Source organism: Tribolium madens, unplaced genomic scaffold, assembly GCF_015345945.1.
Source record: "Tribolium madens isolate multiple individuals breed KSU strain unplaced genomic scaffold, Tmad_KSU_1.1 Scaffold_19;HRSCAF=116;Tcas5.2_LG9, whole genome shotgun sequence".
Lineage (NCBI taxonomy): Eukaryota > Metazoa > Arthropoda > Insecta > Coleoptera > Tenebrionidae > Tribolium > Tribolium madens.
In genome coordinates this window covers 3,731,008-3,737,657 of record NW_025400983.1, presented here as the reverse complement: position 1 = coordinate 3,737,657, position 6,650 = coordinate 3,731,008, and positions in this window count along the sequence as shown.

The window sequence follows — 6,650 nt, the reverse complement described above, 5'->3', positions numbered from 1 at the left end:
CAAGTGTACAAAGTAGAAGAATTTTTCGTCGATAATAGAGTTATTATTTAGGTTGTGTGCAATTGAAAAGGCAACAAATCATCATCCACCACATGTCCGCATCTGAAATCAAGCCACGACCGCAATAACTCGAAAACCCCTCCATAATTGCCTAAATGAAGCCGCTTCCTGCCCTCTGACAGTTGGAAATCCATCTAAACATAAAAATAAATGACACAAACAATTAGATACGGAGATGTTGACAGAGCCCACCGAGCCTCTCACAAAAACATACATCGGCCCTTATACCGGGTGTCACCCAGTAACAATATCTCTATTAAGCCATTGTATAGTCACTCTATTAACTTGTATTTAGGAGACGCTTTTGTAATAGACCCCAGCTTTTAAATCTATTTTTAAAAAGCCGCAAACCTTCGGGGTTGAACAGCTCGGGAACGACGCGGTTTTTATTTTAATTTTAATTTAATTGCTTTATTAAAAATGGAAAAAATCGCGTGGGTGGCCCTTGCGCCCTTCCTCGGCCCCCATTGGCCAGCAATCGCCGATAATTACCCGGCGGGTAATAACAGTATTGAACATTTAATATTCCAGCCCTTTGGTAATTTATTAAAGCCCCCTTAGTCCTCCAGTCGGATCTTCGGCTCATTTAATATTAACAACACAACGAAGACCGTGCAGTGTGACTCCACCATCAATTTGTTTTATCTGATCTACATATGTATTTGTACAAATTACGCCATAATTTAGGGATTTTAGTTTTGTACAAGCGCCCGATATGCATACGCATGCAGCAATTTCCCCAGAATATTACAACGAATTATGGGAAGAGATGTGTAATTTCGCTCTCTATATTCGTGTTCAATTTGCAAAAGGTCGAATTAAATCACGATTTGGCCGTTTTCCTCATCCTTGTAGAAACTTTTTTCCGCTTCCGACAACAACAACACAAATGAATTGATATCGAGAAATAAAATTCGATCTATTACTAAAACGATTCCGATATAATTGTAGCAACTAACGACCTATTATAGCAGGGAATTTGGTGGCACGTAATAATAGGATAAGACGGCATATGTTTGTGATAAGGCTGCGGTTGAAAAAACCCACATTAATGACACGAAATTAGTTTACATTAGGCTCTTGATTATAATTTATTTAACGGCATTTCACTACCAGACATGCGACTTCTATTTAGGATAATTCAATTTCGATCGGTGATATTAAAACATAATAAAACCTAATGAATTTCCAGATATTAACCCTGTTATTACGCGACTTAATTGAAACCGGGTGATTTAGATAAGAAATGTGGCCACGGAAAATTTTAGAAATTTTTGTCTCCCAAATAACGATTTTTTTTATCAAATGTATATTTTCTATGAACTCTGTTATCGTGTGTGAGTCGAACTCGGTTTTAAATTTGACAAAAAATGAGAAATCTTGGATGTTTTCAAGATGTCATTTTGTATTTTTTCAAAATCAACACAACTGTAATTTAAAAATTGTTTTAGTAAAAATATTGAAGTAATTTACAATCATTATACAGGGTGCCCTAGAGAAAAATGCCATGTAAGGTAAGATACCAGGAACATGGAAAAAAAGTTAGAAAAATTTTATCTAAAAAAAAAGGTTATGAGAGTTTGAATTTAACTCTATTTGTTTCTGTTGAAAAAAATATTTTTAAGTTTTTTTGCTACAGGCTATTAGAAGAAGGAAGGTACATCTGACACTTTCTTAGTCTCCCCAACTGTTTTTTGTAGCACAATGTTTTGAAAAGTCTGGATTAACATTTTTTAAATGTAAACATTTTCTGAAGAAATTTTCAATTTTTTTTTGCAAGTCTAGAAATTTTTTAATCCAGTACATCTGACACTTTCTTAGTCTCGCCAACTATCTTTTGTAGCACGATGTTTTGAAAAGTGTTTATTAACATTTTTTAAAAGTAAGCATTTTCTGAAGAATTTTTCAAATTTTTTTGCAAGTCTAGAAAATTTTTAATCCAGTACATCTGACACTTTCTTAGTCTCCCCAACTGTTTTTTGTAGCACGATGTTTTGAAAACTTTGGGTTGGCATTTTTTTTAATTCAAGCATTGCTTTAATCCCTTAAGGATCCATTATTTATCCATATGTTGTGCAAAAATATCATCAATTTTTTTCTGTAGATATTTAACTAAAATATAAATTTAATAACATTTGTGGATGATACAATGTAACTTTTAGCATTTTTATTACATTAGGAAATTTTTTGGTTTAATATTATGTCACATATGAGACTAGCATCATTATTTTATATACTTATATACTGTTTTTGATCAAGTCGTGTTTAGGTAATATCTGAGTTCTAATTTCATTAAAAAAATCAAATAATAAAAACTCATCTATTTCTGTAATAAGTACAATGTAAACAAAATTGAAAAATGAAACACATAACAAATAACAATGCCAAAATAAAAAAAAACATCAGTTTTTCTGAGTAAACTAAGTATGTATATGTATTTTGTAACAACTACATTTGTTATTCTCTAATAAAATTTGTTCAAATTTTTTTTTAATTTCTCGATATCAATCTTGTTAACCCAACCTAATTGATGTGATGTGATAAAAATATGACTACAATTTTTTTTAGAAATTTTTGATAGTTGCACGGTCAATTATTATCAAATAAGATGTTTTCTATTCTATTTTTAAGACAAAAACTAGTCCTGAATCTGAGCTTTAATGAAATTGTGAACCGAATTATATTTTTAATATGTCGAGAAATGAAAAATCTTAGCAATTATTAAGACATCATTTTGCAGTTTAAAAAAAAACTATAGCTTATAGTTATTTAAAGAAAAATACTGAAATATAATTTAATTTATTCTACATTTTCAAGTCGGTGTAAAAATCGAATATATTTACAATTGCACAATAATTAAGTTTTTAATTAAAGTGGCCTGTGGCTTTGAAAATAATAATATACCTAGCTATAGGCAGAAATATGAGTTTTGAAAATTTTTATATTTTTTGACTCGATGTTTCTTTGATTCGTTAATCGAGTTGGCACTATCAGAGCAATAATTGTTGAATTTTTTGCACTAATTTTCATAATGATTTTATTAATTCACGCAAAGACTAAAAAAACTGCTCATTTTCGATAGAAAATTCTTTCAAAATGTTTACCAAAAAATCTTTTTAGTTTTTTAAATTAAAAAAAGTTATGCAAAAATTTTTGTAGCTCTCTACCTATAGAAAATTTTAGAATTTTTGACTAATAGTTTAGAAACCACTGAAGAATGTTTGAGTACCTACACGAGCATGGTAAATTCTAATAAATAATTTTGTATAAAATTTCTGACAACGTAATGGAGAATTTTACTAAATTCTAAGCATCAGTAGTGTTCAGTCAATTTTTTATTTTTTTTGAAGGTGATGTAAGAATAAATCGTGTCATAAGTTCAACGAAACACTTGTTGAATTCTGATGCAAATACATATTAATAAATAAATTATTTTAAATAATTAGAAATATTTTATTAGGAAAAAAATTATAAAAATTTTTATTGTGTCAATGTGTATTTTTATTTTTTTTTTAGTCTTGATCATGTCACCACAATTGCCAAAACACGTGTCAGTGTATCAAAAAACTGCTTGTTTTATTGTGAATAGTGTTTAGACATATTTCTGTGGGATCCAGGTAGGAGACAATCCCGTTGTGTTATACCGAATTTTTCTGCTACCCCCAATAAAATTGGGCACCTTTTTTGCCTCTCCAAACAGCAAATATGTGTAAACCCTCGACTCAACAACCAAACAAATCTCAAAATTCGCCCAAATTTAACGACGACCCAAAACCCATCGCCGCCCGTGATTGGATGTTTACTCGTCGCGTGTTTAGCTTCTTTGTCGGCTTCCGGCGGCTCCAATTGTCACATCATAAACAAATCGTTCTGAAAATTCGTAAAATTTCGCCCTTTTAGCCCACCTAGTGTCGAATTTATTATGACGTCACGTGGGTCGATGGTCAAAGACGCCGCCAATTCGATCTGGGTGTTCCATTAAATAAAGGAATCGCCCATCGGACAAAGACACGCTGAAGGGAAATGGTCGAGTTGGAGGAGGATGGAGGAATGTGCGGAGGAGAGCAAGAGGGAGTAATTATAGTGAATGCTAACAAGTAGGGGGCTTTAGTTTTATAATGCGGCTTTATTGCTTAGAGATCGAGAAGGCTTTGTGGGAGCCGCGGTGGTGTTAATTTCTTTATGTACAGAATTAAATTAAATTCGGTTTATTGATTTGTTAATTAGTCGGAAGGAAATTTGACGATTTTTACGAGATTTTTGACTTGATTGCCCACAAAATGCCACTAGCTGTGACTAATTTAATTTCGGTACTAATTGAAAAGCGCCATTATGAGGCAGGTGTGATGGGCTTTCAACGTTGAAGGGCGAATTTCATTCCAACAAACAGGGAAAATGTTTATTATCTCTCAGTCATTACTTGACAGTGCAACCAATAATTTTATACTTAAGTTAAAAGTTATGTACGTCGTAAAATGGAAATAATGAAACATTTATTGCATATTGTCATCTGACCTCAAATGCATATTTCGACGACAGACTGTTAAAATTTTTATGAAGCCAAACTACGAGGAAAATGCTTCGAATAAACTCGAAACGATTTATTAGAGACAAAACTAATAAAATTATAAAGTGGGTGGATACCTTATAAATGTTTATGGCACAAAAAGTGGAAAGTTATGTAATCAATAAAAACAGCTGTCTTCTTTTTAACAACTCAAAAATAAAGTAAAAACGCTTAAAGTTCTGTCGACACTCTGTAGAAATAGTGCCCAGAATTACTCTTTTTTTAATACTGGCAAAGCAAAACAAAAACAAAATTTTAGCCATTTTTATGATTTTGCAAAATGACAAATTAAATATTTCAGTTTAATTTATAAAAGAAGTGTAAAGTGTTGCAAAAACACATTAAAAACGCCTTACACGAGATTAGATAACAAAATTTTTCATTGTTACAAAGTAGGTAAGCCAGTTGCGCTCTGTAGAAATGGTGGTTAGATTTAGTGTAATACAAGTATATTTACAATTAATAAAATACTGCGTAACACTAACTACAAACTTTTTTTTAATAAAAAGGTAAATATTGACGGAGTAAACAAAAACAAAACTTTGACAATAATTTGAAGCCAGTTTTTCAAGTTTTATAAACTGTTTTTTCTTTAAAAAAGCACTAAAAAACGTTAAATTAATTTAGAAAAAAGAAGAGTTTTAGCCAAAAATCTTTGTTAATTTTTTAAAGTAAGTTGAAAAAATGCACATTTAAGAAAACAACTTCAAAATAGAGTAAAAATGTTTCAAGTTCTACGCTGTGTAGAAACAGTGCTCAGATTTACTCTTTTTTAATACAAGATGTAAATACTGGCAAAGCAAAACAAAAACAAAATTTTAGCCATTTTTATGGTTTTGCAAAATGAAAAATTAAATATTTCAGTTTAATTTATAAAAGAAGTGTAAAGTGTTGCAAAAACACATTAAAAACGCCTTATACGAGAGATAACAAAATTTTTCATTGTTACACAACAGGTAAGCCAGTTGCGCTCTGTAGAAATGGTGGTTAGATTTATTGTAATACAAGTATATTTACAATTAATAAAATATTGCGTGACACTAACTACAAAGTTTTTTTTTATAAAAGAGGCAAATATTGACGAAATAAACCAAAACAGAACTTTAACAATAATTTGAAGTAATTTTTCAAGTTTTATAAACTGGTTTCTCTTTAAAAAACAACTATAAAACGTTGAATTAATTAAGAAAAAAAAGAGTGTTAACCAAAAATCTTTGTTAATTTGTTAAAGTAAGTTGAAAAACTGCACAATTTATGAAAACAACTTCAAAATAAAGTAAAAACGTTTTAGACTAAATTTCAAAAAAAGTTGCTGAATATTGTAGTTTCAAGATAAGTACCGCTTTGTAGAAATAGTGGTTGGAGTTGCACTGACTCCAACGACAAATTTAATTTTTCTAAGAGAAAATGTCAAAATTAACAATTTCTTTAAGTATTATTATAAACTGATTTTCTTATAGAAAACTGAGAAATGTTGAATTAATCTAGAAAAAAAATAATTTTAACCAAAAAACTTCTTTTAACAACAAATAAATTTAAAAAATGCAGACTTTATGAAACTAACTTAAAAGTAAAGTAAAAACGTTTAGAGCTCAAAATTAAAAAAAGAATGCTGAATATTTTTCGTTTTAAAACAAGTACATACCGCTTTGGAGAAATAGTGGTTAAATTTATTGTACCTACTAGCTATAGTTGCACTAAATTTAATAAGAAATTAATTTTTCTCTAGACAATGTAAAAGTTAGCAATTTAATTAGGTTTTGAAAACTGATTTTATCATAAAAAAACTGAAAAACGTTAAATTACGAGTATAATGATGAACAAAATTTTAACGAACCTTTTTTTACAATATTTAAATTAAAAAAATGCAATCTTTATGAAACAACTTAAAAATAAAGTAAAAACGTTGAGACTATAAATAAAAAAAGTTGCTGACTATTCGGAGTTTTAAGACAATAAGATTCATCAACAAGTTTTTTTTTTTTTTTAATAAATAGTTTAAGCAAAAAACTTTTGATTTCAT